Raw genomic sequence first — 13,799 nt, 5'->3', positions numbered from 1 at the left:
AATGTGTACCACACAGTGGCGCGAACCCAACGTTGAAATGATGTGGTACTGACTGTTTGAAATGTTAAAATCGTTCCTGCGCATCAGTGCCCTCATTTCACAGTAGTAGTAGTAGAAGAAGAAGAAGAAGCAGAAGCAGCAGTAGTAGAGTACTGGCCATTGAGATTATAACACAAGGAGGTTAACTAAATAACTGAATTTTACATATTGCGGCCTCTAAAACGTGAAATCCAGTGCTCGAATCCTGAGCGGGTCGGTTTTATCCGCTCTGGGACAACTTTACTGTGGTGCCTTTATCTTCATTTCATCATCATGGGTGCACAAGTCACCCAAGTTCCGTCAAATATAAAGATTTGAACTGGGAAGGCGAATTATCACAGATGGGGTCTTCGGACCAATAATAGCATAAAATCATTTCATTTACGACCACGGCGCAACTTAATGTCAAAACTACACGAGCGAATTGTAGGTAATTGAGCACTCAGAAGAAACAGCAACGGGTCTAACAAGACTGGGAATCAACGCAAACTGGGCTTGGATTGCAGATGGTGTTTCGTAATTCCTTGTAACTTCAGCCGCCTCCGGAATTCAGCAGTCATGGTGGCGGGCAAGTAGTGGTGCAGGACCAGGCATTATCTTTAGGTGAGAGATCTGAACTAAATTCTGGGTAGAGCCAACAGTCCGACACCTCTACAGCGGGGAAGATCAGATCAGTATGGGCAATATATTAAATGGGCAACATATGGCACAGCCACCATTACAAACACTTCAGAAGTGTAACAGTCCTGTCCCAATCACCGGATATGTGAAACAGACATTGTCGTGTTGTTCACTCGTAGGCAACTCATACCATCGAGCTAGGTGCTAGTCCCGTTTAATGAAAACGATGCAGACTGGTAACATGTGTCCACTGTGGTCGTTGGAAATATCGATACCGAACCGTCATATATCTCTCCACTCCTATGGTCAAGGAAATCCGCAACGCCGGCAAGGGTGGCCGAGCGGTTCTAGGCGCTACAGTCTGGAACCGCGCGACCGTTACCGTCGCAGGTTTGATTTCTACCTCGGGCATTGATGTGTGTGATGTCCTTAAGTTAGTTAGGTTTAAGTAGTTCTAACTTCTGGGGGACTGATGACCTCAGAAGTGAAGTCCCCTAGTGCTCAGAGTCAAGCCCAAATCCGCAACAATGATCACCGTGTTGACGATCCGTGGTGATCCAAAAGTTGTCTCACCGTTCGTGTGGACACTTGTCTTGCTGAAATTTAGCCTGTTTCCCGACTCTAAATACGTGAATGGTCTGTTCTCTCAGCAGTAGTCACGATCGTTCTATCAGGCGTTGCATGTGTTCAGAACGACCACCATGAACCCATGGAACGATTTCTGAATTCGAATCTCCTTCACAATATTTTCTTGTCCGTTGAAGCAAGGAGTGCTTTTCATCACAATTTGACGTTTGTTGTATTCATTTATAGACCAGATTCATAAGTATATGGATCACACAGTATTGAAGTTTAAGAACAGAAAGCATACTTACACCTATAGGCATTCATACACTTATAGATCTAGTCAGATGAGATTGGTAATAAAATAAGAACCATTCCGGCAGTTGCGTAAATAAATTAAGAATAACTGCAGAACACTTAAATCACAATGGCCATACGAAGATTCGATTCATGTCGAATGCATAGGTAGTCCATTTAAAACAGCAGCGCCTCTCTAGGTTTATCCCTAGCAAAGAAGTTATTTAATAATGTAGAACGCTAGCGCTACATTTTCGTTCCATTTCTCGACACCAATCTCTGCACGCACGGCACAGATCAGACACAAACTATCAGCTGCCATCGGCACCACGGCGATGATCCTTGGTTTCTATTTTATTCACCGCAATTCCCCATTTGCTGGTCTGAAAAACTAAGTCACCAGTGTGATATTAAGGATTGGAAGAGAAGGTTAGTAGGGTCCACTGTTATAGTTTTGTATAAAGTTTTCCAGCGAAAAACTAATGTTATAGTTCAAAATTATGTTGTGAAATGACAGATGTGTTGTGTTATGATTTAGTGGAGTTACGATTTTCACCAAAGCCTTTCTCTATGTTATCTGAATGTATCCTTGAGAGTACTGCTTAACAAATGACTCTCAAGTGCCTTTTTAAACTAATAGCAAAATTTTTTGGTCAGTTTTGTTTCTTGCTAGAAAATTTCCGGTGTGCATAACAGATTGATAAATGTACTGACAGTTTGGTTGAAATCCTCAATGCTCGAAACAGATATTTACGATAAGCACAATAACTGCTTTTGGTGCTGAAAGGATGAAGGGGAGAATGAAGAGAGACTAGGAGATTTATGGATTACCTATCCATCGACGTCATTGTCATTGGAAACACTGTTGAACGTCAGTCGAACGTAGGTAGACTCGTGCAGTCCTTTGCTATAGTTGTAGACTTTCCCTTTAACCGACTTCGGAAAACCACACAGTTCAAGCAGTTGGTCACGTGTTAGAACCTCAGCTCCACTGTCTGGATGAACGAGTTGACAATTTTACATATGACCTTACATATTGATGTCAACAGTAAAAAGTTGGGGAGGTTGTATCGATGAATTAAAAAGGTATTCTTTGGGATGAGTGTAAGAATGCTAGCTCTCTAATCGTTAAAGCAATGGGTCAAAGCTAACAGGAAGAAGGAAAGTCTAGACCTTCTTGTCTTTCGAAAAGCATCTGACCATGTACCACACAAACTATTATTATTGAAAGTAGTATCACGTGTGGTGTCAACCCAAATAGGTGATTCGATTGAGGATTTCTTGGTGTAGAGGAATCACCTTGCAGACAAAATTGGTAGTAAACTGAAGAACGTGTCCTAGGCGGTGCTCATGTTGGAATGGTTGAATGGTCCTCACTGTGCCGCACGACGTTGGAGGTGCGGAGAGTTCAGAGTGACTGCAGAAACGCTCAGTTCCTTCTTGGTTTCAAGAAGCAATATCGGACAGTTGCAATTAACGATGCGTCTGTATCGCTCACGCCAGTCTCTTGTAGAATTAAGTAACACGTGTACTGCTTCATTTTTTGGATCTTTCTCGACTGCAAAATTTTCTTGTCCAGGAATCAACAATTATCTACCGACGTTCTGAAACGCAGCTATCTCTATTGCTCAGAGAGACACAGAAGCCATCATTCATATGTGAGTAAGTTGGCGTCAAATTCCTTGGTTTTCCTAATTCGTTACACATACTTCCGCACTGTCTTGTAACAAAAAATGAAATATCAGTATAGGATCGGATATTACACTACTGGCCATTACAACTGCTACACCAAGAAGAAATGCAGATGATAAACGGGTATTCATTGGACAAATATATTATCCGAGAACTGACAATGTGATTACATTTTCACGCAATTTGCGAGCATAGATCTTGAGAAATCAGTACCCAGAACAACCACATCTGGCCGTAATAACGGCCTTGATACGCCTGGGCGTATACAGGTACAGCTGCTCATGCAGCTTCAACACGATACCACAGTTCAAAAAGGGTAGTGACTGGAGTATTGTGACGAGCCAGTTGCTCGGCCACCGTTGACCAGACGTTTTTAATTGGTGAGAGGTCTGGAGAATGTGCTGGATAGGGCAGCAGTCGAACATTTTCTGTATCCAGAAAGGCCCGTACAGGACCTGCAACATGCGGTCGTGCATTATCCTGTTGAAATGTAGGATTTCGCAGGGATCGAATGAAGGGTAGAGAAACGGGTCGTAACACATCTGAAACATAACGTCCACAGTTCAAAGTGCCGTCAATGCTAACAAGAGGTGACCGAGACGTGTAACCAATGACACAACATACCATCACATACATTGCCAGTGTAGCGATGACGAATACACGCTTCCAATGTGCGTTCACCGCGATGTAGCCAAACACGGATGCGACCATCATGATGCTGTAAACAGAACCTGGATTAATCCGAAAAAATGACGTTTTGCCATCCGTGCACCCAGGTTCGTCGTTGAGTACACCAACGCAGGCAGTCCTGTCTGTGATGGAGCGTCAAGTGTAACCGCAGCCGTGGTCTCCGATCTGATAGTCCATGCTGCTGCAAACGTCGTCGAACTGTTCGTGCAGATGGTTGTTGTCTTGCAAACGGCCTCATCTGTTGACTCAGGGATCGAGACGTGGCTGCACGATCCGTTACAGCCATGGCGATAAGATGCCTGTCATCTCGACTGCTAGTGATCCGAGGCCGTTGGGATCCAGCACGGCGTTCCGTATTACCCTCCAGAACCTACCGATTCCATATTCTGCTAACACTCATTGGATTTCGACCATCGCGATACGATAAACAGCAATCGTGATAGGCTACAATCCAACCTTTATCAATGTGGGAAACGTGATGGTACGCATTTCTCCTCCTTACATGAGGCATCACAAGAACGTTTCACCAGGCAATGACGGTCAATTGCTGTTTGTGTATGAGAAATTTGTTGGAATCTTTCCTTATATCAGCACGTTGTTGGTGTCACCACCGGCGCCAACCTTGTGTGAATGCTCTGAAAAGCTGAGGATTTGCATATCTCATCATCTTCTTGCTGATGGTAAAATTTCACGTTATGTTCATCGTTTAGCAATTTTAATGACGAGCAGTGTATTTTGGGTTTAAAGTCAATGTAGCGAATAGATAAAAGTGCATTGTATTATCGAGTGGAAGATGTCTGAACCAAAACGGGCTTTGGTAGTTGCCAGACGGAAGGTAGTAAGTGCGGCCATTTCACAAGGTATATAAATTACGTGGCGTATAACGGCGGCAAGCTGGTGACGCAGTTTGAGGATGATGCGTACACCAAAAATTCACAACTTCAGCAAATTGTCGCGAAATGCAAGAATTATATCAAATGATCAGTGGTCCGATGCTTGGTGTTGCGACTTGCAGGACACCGTCGACAAATGTACTGTACTGACCGTATGTAGGTGAAGACATCGATTAGTATCAGATTACAAGATTGAAGAGCCATCACTAGCAACCGTAAAAACCGCTAAATATTTAGATGCGACATGAACTGGTATCGGCCAGTTAGTAACTAGTTGTAGAATGACAAGATTCCTGGCTGCGATTCGTCGCAAGAACTTAGAGGATATACCGGGAGATTCAGCTGCCCCTACCGCTGTCCTCTTATGCAACCCGCAGTGCTACAGCTGGTTTCATAAGCCACGCGTTAAATTTTCATGTTCTGCCGCTCGCTACGCACACACTATTGGTACTGCAGAATAAATGAACGGGACTTTTCGTAGGAAATTTAATGTAGATAAATTTTGTCAGAAGATACGTTTTCGACTGTGGCCACTGTTTTTGAGTTATTAAAAAAAGTGGTCCTTCAGCAGTCCGGAATTCTTGTATGTTGTATGTGACTATCCCTCCTACCACCGTACAAAAATTTCCGACTACACAAACTATTCCCAACATTCGATCTTTTTTGTGTCTGTTGACTGGGATATTATGCCATCAGCGCAGCCGGCTACTTCGTTAACATTATCAATTTAAACATGTTCGTGAGGATAATTAAGGGAAAACAACTTTTGGAAAGGTCACGCTAAAACTAATTATGTTTTGAATTCCATCCAAACGTAACCCTTATAAGCGCAGTAGTTTCGTAGTCAGCTAACCTGACTAATACAACTGTTTAACTGTTTATTCTATGCTGTAAAATTCACAAAACCGTTGGATAAAATTTACACAAATGTCAGCTTTACAATCTTCAAATCGTTGACTAAGCCGGTGGTGTAATAAGGCAAGTCAATGAAGACTAAATAGGATTGGTGCAGTTGCAAATGCTTATACACTGAGAGTGCCATGAATAAAAAATTAGAAATGCTCAACGATAGCGGCTGAGTAAAGTAGCGGGCATGACTTTGAAGCTTGTTTCTGTATGTTTATCTTGGATAACTCGGAATCAGTCGCCTCTAGCGAAAATTGTAACTAAATTAAATTTGTTACAGAAAGGTCTTGCTCGCTTTTTATGTAGGACTGCTAGTTTGAGGGAGCGCGAGAATATGAAATAGTCGCAGGTAATTTATGAAGCGCAGTTATAGCACTGGAGGTAATTAAAACGAGAGTTGTAGGGCAGCTGAATAATTCCGTATGCAGCTCGATAAAAGAGGTGGCTCACATAACCATTGTTCGTTCGAATGTTCAGCATTTCTCGCTTATGTGTGACTCTCACGGGGGAAGGATTAATAGGTATAGAGAATATGAAGATAGTTCAGAAATGAAGACAAAACGGCTCTGAGCACTATGGGACTTAACATCTGTGGTCATCAGTCCCCTAGAACTTAGAACTACTTAAACCTAACTAACCTACGGACATCACACACATCCATGCCCGAGGCAGGATTCGAAACTGCGACCGTAGCAGTCGCGCGGTTCCGGACTGAGCGCCTAGAACCGCGAGGCCACCACGGCCGGCAAAATGAAGACATTGGCTCAAGAAAGAATTCGTGGCGGGCTGCATCAAACTCATAGCAAAATAACGTGGTGAGAGAGAAGTGTGGGAGAGATGGAAAAGAGAGCGAGGGGCAAGGAGAAGATGGTCACAGAAAGGGAAGAAGGAGGGACTGACAGAGGGGGAGATGGACAGGTGCAGGCAGAGGAAGATGTTTATAGAGAAAGTGTGGCCGAGGAGATGAACAGAGGAATAGGAGGAAATAGACTGAGAAAGGCAAGAATTGAAAATGGACAGAGAGAGAGGGGAGACGAAGAGATATAGAAAGAAGGGGCAGGAGGAAATGAACAAAGAGAGATGGGCAGAGTTCATGGAGCAGATGGACAGAGGGCCAAGGAGCAAACAGAGAGAGAGAGTTGCAGAAAATAGCTGCTGCAATGTATAGTACTGACCGTATGTAGGTGAAGACATCGATTAGTATCAGATTACAAGATTGAAGAGCCATCACTAGCAACCGTAAAAACCGCTAAATATTTAGATGCGACATGAACTGGTATCGACCAGTTAGTAACTAGTTGTAGAATGACAAGATTCCTGGCTGCGATTCGTCGCAAGAACTTAGAGGATATACCGGGAGATTCAGCTGCCCCTACCGCTGTCCTCTTATGCAACCCGCAGTGCTACAGCTGGTTTCATAAGCCACGCGTTAAATTTTCATGTTCTGCCGCTACCTACGCACAAACTATTGGTACCACAGAAAAAATGTCCGGGAATTTTCGTAGGAAATGTAATGTAGATAAATTCTGTCAGAAGATACGTTTTCGATGGTGGCCACTGCTTTCGAGTTATTAAAAAAAAAAGTACTTAAAGAAGTAGCCTTCTGACGCAAGTCCACCCAGCACTCGTCCTTCGGCAGTCCGGAATTCTAGTATGTTGTTCGTGACTCTCGCACCTACCACTAATTTCTAGTTCTAATGTCCTGTTTTCTTCGTTTCTCATAATAGAAGGTCAAACGAACCCTGTATGTGTTAGCTTTACGATACACTGACATACTCTGTCTTCATTTGAAGAAACGCGTATTCCTGATTGCTGAGAGGCTAATATCGTTGACGTTGATGTTATACACATGTGTTGCAACAATAGATAGACACAGCGAATTCGTGAAGACCTACAGACGATCTTCGCGTGCTCATCATAAACCAAACTAAGGTGCTGCACAAAGACTGGCATATAGACCAATTACTGAATAGCAAATGCATTTGCAGTGGCGAATATGAACCACCTTCGACTTCATATTGTAATGACGATGACGAAAATGTGTGCCACACCGGGACTCGAACCCGGATTTTTCGCTTTATGCGGTCGGTCGCCTTAGCCGCTTCGGACATCAGAGCACGAATCACTGTCGGACCGAAACTTCCATAAGTTGTCATCCATGTGTCAGGACATGTACTTGAAAAAAAAAGTCGCGTAACAACGGCCTCCCGTCTGGTAGACCGTTCGTCGGGTGCAAGTCTTTCGATTTGACGCCGCTTCGGCGACTTGCGCGATGATGATTAGGACAACACAACACCCAGGCCCTGAGCGGAGAATCGAACACAGGCCCTGATGATTGACCTTCTGTCACGCTGACCACTCAGCTACCGGGGACGGACACGACTTGCACTCACACGTCACGTATGTTACCGTCTAGGAAGAACGAGGCAGTAGTGCCCGTGTTACTAAGGAGTACGATGCGAAGTTTCTTTGGAAATTTATGTGTGGAAGTTTGGGTCAGGCCGTGAGTCATGGTCGGATAGCCTAATAGCAAGGCTGCCGCTCGCGACAGGGTTAGAGTACCTGTGTGTCACAAATTTTCACTGTCGTCATTTCAATACACAGCCGAAGGTGGTTCGTATCCACAAGTTTGCACTCATATCCTATATTTTTAGATGGCTGCTGTCGCTGCAGTGCCTGTTCCTTCGCACATGGATCCATGTGTAAAGGTACATTGCTTCTAACTACTTCATAACACAAGCACTCCTATTTATTACTGTATGTTTACACGATAACTAAACAATCGCTGAAAGAAACCATATCCATAAAAAGGTCTATGATGATAAGTGTCCGCAGCTCGTGGTCGTGCGGTAGCTTTCTTGCTTCCCACGCCCGGGTTCCCGGGTTCGTTTCCCGGCGGGGTCAGGGAATTTCTCTGCCTCGTGATGACTGGGTGTTGTGTGATGTTCTTAGGTTAGTTAGGTTAACGTTCTAGGGGACTGATGACCATAGATGTTAAGTCCCATAGTGCTCAGAGCCATTTGAACCATTTTGATGATGCATGCAAAGCGATTTTAAAGTGGATCCAACGCAGAAAGCTGAAGGACTACAAGATAGAGTGATTCGAACGACCGTAAGGAAATGCAATCCACCCACAAGTGAAGTAGTTTACAAAACGCTCGTCAGTCTGGAGTCTGTTCTAGGTGGGACTGGTACAGGAAATAAAAAAAATAGTTCAAATGGCTCTGAGCAGTATGGGACATAACATTTGAGGTCATCAGTCCCCTAGAATAGTTCTATTTAAACCACTCGAACCGGCGACCGCAGCGGTCCGGCGGTTCCAGGTTGAAGCTCCTAGAATACTGGGCCACAACGGCCGTCTCAGGAAATGAAAATGATACCGAGGGCAGCAACATATTTCGTTCCAACTTCATTTAGGAAGCACGAAAGCGTCTGGCACATGCTCATTCGATTTCAGTAGCAGGCGCTGCAAGGGAAGGATTGTGCATCCCGTTGTGCTTTACAGCTGAAAAGCTGCACAACATATTATGCCCTTCTACATGCAACGGGCGTTGACTAAATACATTTTCTTTTCTTTTCTGAAAGCAGGTTGAGTTTAATCAGGTTCCCACTACACCACATTATCCTGACTCTGTTGACTACAAGACCCTATTTTCCAACATTATCGAAGTTCAGTGCGACGACATTATTGGGAGGGCCTGTATATCCGCATGCCTCTCTACTGGTAGACGTCCGTGCCAATGTCTTGCTGCATCAATGGTCTCCCCGTCATCCAAGTATTTCTCCTCACAGAGTGCACCCTTCATTGGGCCAAACAGTTAAAATTCGGAAGGTGTGAGATCCAGGCTGCAGGGTGGATGAGGAAGAACAATCCAATAAAGTTTCTGAGCTCCTTTCGGGTGCACAGAATTGTGTCAGGTCTTGCGTTGTTTCCATTTGTGTTGTGGCAAACACGCTGATGTCGTTTCGTCAATTACCTGAGGGTAGCAGTATACACTTCAGAGATGATCGTTGCACCGAGAGGGACAAAATCGAACACAATGACCCTCTCAGAGTCCCAGAAGACCGTCTTTCCCTGCTGAGGGTGTGGCTTTGAGCTTTTTCTTCGGAGGTGATGTGGTGTGACCTCACTCTATGGCCTGCAGTTTCGTTTCTGTTTCGAAGTGATGAACCCATGTTTCATCGCGTCTGACGGACACATACCGTTTGAGAACCCCAGCTGGTGGACAAGTGTGTCAGTACTACTCATAACAGCAGAGACGTCCAGTTGTGCAGCGAGATGTTTCACTGTGACTCTTCAACCATCTCTAGTGAGAGTGTCCGCACGTTCCAACATTGCAGGAGTCACAGCTTTGCGCCGCCATCTGGCACGCAGGAGATCGGACAGGTTTGTCCGACCTTGTTACGCTGATGACAGGCACCTCGCCGAACGACTCACCGTGTTCTTTTGTTTGATGTCAGGTCTCCGTAGACTCCCTGAAAACGGTTATGAATATTTGCGATGTTCTGGTTTGCCGCGAAAAGAAACTGTGTGACAGCTCTGTGCTTGGAACGCACCGCCGTTATGAAGGCTACGTATAGCGCTTCATGAAGCAATTGGGGCAGAAGCGGGTATATTCTAGGATGTCCCACAAAAAATTCCCCTTTTTTCCAATCTAAATGGACTGAGAAAAAATGTGTTGAATTAATTATTGAACTTTCCTCGTAAAACTCGCGAAATTGCGTGAGTTGCTGAAATTTGTCGTGTATTAATGACTCCGGCTGTGGAGCGAAGTTGTAACAAAGATTCACTAATAATTATCATAATGTTGTTCGTGTGGATTTACGACATCCGATGTGCTTTAAAAAGACAGGATGAAGCTGACAGATAAACTATATTCAAACTTAGCTCAACAGCGAAACCATTTATTTCGCCATCTTTCTGTCTATCGAGCAACCGAAATATTGACCAGACTTTTTGATCCTTCTAATGATCCACTAAAACGTGTGTCAGTTAATAGATATCTATAAATCAAAAGTCCATAGGCAAGCAGCCAAATTTAGGTAGCTTTATTTTGAATAAAGCTAATTCAGTATGTTTAGTACTTTTGCAGGTTTGCTTGCGTTCGTACATACAGATCACGCGATCTTTACAGGCGAAAGTAAAGGATTAGTATAGGGGCTCCGTAAAAATGAGAAACTGTTTTAAAATGTTCAAACGTGTGTGAAATCTTATGGGACTTAACTGCTAAGGTAATCAGTCCATAAGCTTACACACTACTTAACCTAAATTATCCTAAAGACAAACACACACACCCATGCCCGTGGGAGTACTCGAACCTCCGCCGGGACCAGCCGCACAGTCCATGACTGCAGCTTCCTAGACCGCTCGGCTAATCCCGCGCGGTAGAAACCGTTTAGTTAGGTCACAATTAAGAAGGAAAAATAGAAGAATGGATAGAGAAAGCGACAAGATCAGTTACTGAAGCTATTAAGAGATCTGAGTGCGTAAAGAAGTATAAATACCGTACAGACTCTGTTACTTCCGTTGAAAGTTATAGCGAACTAACGCTCGCTACGTAATATCACATACGGTAGACGACTGATTTTATTTTCAGGTAGTGGCTTCGAAACACCGCAGCCGTTTCTGTAAATATCGCTGAAGAGTAAAAACTGCAACCCTTCTCACTATTTTTGTAACGATGTTTTTATTTCACAAACCTGACGTTTTCAATTAACGAAGCACGCGATCCGTAAAAACTCACTATAAATTTACTTGTCATGATCACCATATAAGGAACCAGTTAAAAACCGGTTTCATTTGTCGAACAAACGGCTTCAGATCGAAGAATGCTACGTTATCAGGACGAAACGTTATATATGGGCTGAGGATGACATGACGGTCGGTCGGTGCCGTTGGCTTCTCGAGACCTGTGTGTGTGTGTGTGTGTGTGTGTGTGTATGTGTGTGCGGGCATGTCTTCGTCTTAAACTCCGCCACCGATCAACCGCTGTGTCATCCTCCTCCGCCTATTAGCAGATATGGAGGGGCATGTGGTCAGCACACCTCCCTGTCAGCCGTCGTCACTTTCCGTGACAGGAGCCGCAACTTGTTACTCAAGTAGTTCCTCAATTGTCCTCACAAGGACTGAGTGCAGCCGCTTCGCCCCTTCCAACAACGCTCGCAGCTCCAAATTGCATCCCATCCAAATGTTACCCAAGACCGAGAGCGCTAATTTCCACTGTATGATGAGAACCAACGACGCCAGTGTGGCAAGCTCGTTGGCAGTATTGTATATAGAGTTTTTGTTTAGGGAACTTCAGTTGCAGTAATCAGTGTTCCAGGAATAAACCGCTTTCAGCTGTGTATACTTTTATATGCAAGAAGGCGATCGATTTCGTGATAGCAAACCACATCTTCAGGTGTACATATGCAAGATAGGAGACATACACTCAGTGTTATGTAAAAAAGCCGAAGAGTTATCCCAATTATCTAAGCTCTGTGACAACCAATATGACATACTCAGACGTTACTAATGCATCAAGCCCGTTACAAAAGCTCACGACAAAAGAACTGTGGCCCGCAACAACCACGGCGTCATGGATAGATGATAAACTGACATGTTAAAAGCACGTTAACCTACAAAGAAAAGAGCACAATAATTCTTCCTGGTACGAATCGAATTTTCTAAACCATCCGGCTTTCAACGTTACTAGCTGACTCTTCTTAGCTCTTCTTGTTTTATGTCATCTTTTTCTTATAGTTTAAAGCGCTTTCATCGTTGATCAGTTTTCACCACGTCAGTTTGATCTATGACGCCCGGCTTGTTGCTAGTGACACTATTTTGTTAGGTTGGTGTGTAAGTTCGAAGCGTTTTGCCATAAGATTAGTAAAAACAAGAGATACACATAACAGAGGCTTTTGTCATCAATAATATATTCTCCGTCACTACTTACAGTAGTCTGGGGTCACGTGTAGATTACGCGACTGTAGATATCATATAGTATTGAGACGGAGAAGCCGTCGGAAAATGTTCGGAGCGTATTTTCATCCGGAAAGGAAGTCCCTTGCTGGTTGTAGGATAGAGAGTGGGAAAGGTGAAAATCTGAGCTTGTAAGATCAGGTGAATAAGGTGGGTGACCTCCCAACCCAACTCCTGTGTAGTGTCAATCTAGCAGAACCCGGCTTTGCGTTATCGTGGAGCGGCGTTCTTCCTTGTCGTTGTTCTGGGATTCCGTCTGCAAGACGTCTCAGTTTTGGCAATAAATGTCAGAAGTAATGGTTATAACTCAGGGCAGCAAATCGCAGTACACCACACCTCGCTGTTCCACCAGATGCATAACATTACCGTTTTTGGATGTGCGCAGGTCTTTATACGGGGAGTTGGTGCTTTGTTTGGGCTCAGATAATCCTTTCTTTTCCTTATACAGATACCATTTCCCGTCATCATTAAAGACAGGAGCCCATTGATGACTGGAAAGGAGAGCTGCAGATGTGGCCAAAGTCTGATTTTTGCCTTTACAGTATGCGGTACCTGTACACCAGATTTTTGAACCTTTTCCACAGCTTGAAAACGGTGCACGATGGTGGAATGGTCACAGTCAACACATTTGCCAGTTCTCGAATACACTAATGTGAATGATTATGCATTAACGTGTTTAAACGATATTCATCAAAATCCGAAGGTCCTCCTGAATGTGTCTTCCTGAATGAGTCACTAATTTGAAAACGGTCGTCTTTAAAAAGAGAAAACCATTTTCATTTCGTACTCTGTCCAGTGGCATTATCCTCATACGGCGCCAGTGTTTCTGGCTGCATCCGCTGCTGTCGCTCCTCTACTGCACTCAAACAAGAACACGTCTGAAATGTTCCTACTTTTCCACTTGGCACTCGATTTTCCGGCGTCCATATCTCCAGTCACAATGCCGAAACGACAAAAGAACAATATGTAAGCTAAAAAGGCAACAGTGAACTACAAATAAAAAGTGATAATAGATAAATAAATCCATATCAAACGGAATATCAACATGCAAAACAAAAACACTACGAATTTATGCGCCAACCCAATATTTTGAGAAGGTCGAGCCCCCACCTTCCAGTATCTTGGACTTAAAGTGT

General features: G+C 44.0%; 1 protein-coding gene across 1 annotated transcript in view; it reads right to left on the bottom strand.

Moving 5' to 3' along the window:
- LOC126291838 (connectin-like) overlaps nt 1-13,799 on the bottom strand; it is a 678,893-nt gene that overhangs the window by 663,522 nt on the left and 1,572 nt on the right. The window lies entirely within an intron of this gene.

The sequence above is a fragment of the Schistocerca gregaria genome, chromosome 9, assembly GCF_023897955.1.
Source record: "Schistocerca gregaria isolate iqSchGreg1 chromosome 9, iqSchGreg1.2, whole genome shotgun sequence".
In the NCBI taxonomy this organism is placed as follows: domain Eukaryota; kingdom Metazoa; phylum Arthropoda; class Insecta; order Orthoptera; family Acrididae; genus Schistocerca; species Schistocerca gregaria.
This window is presented reverse-complemented; position numbering and strand designations above follow the sequence as displayed.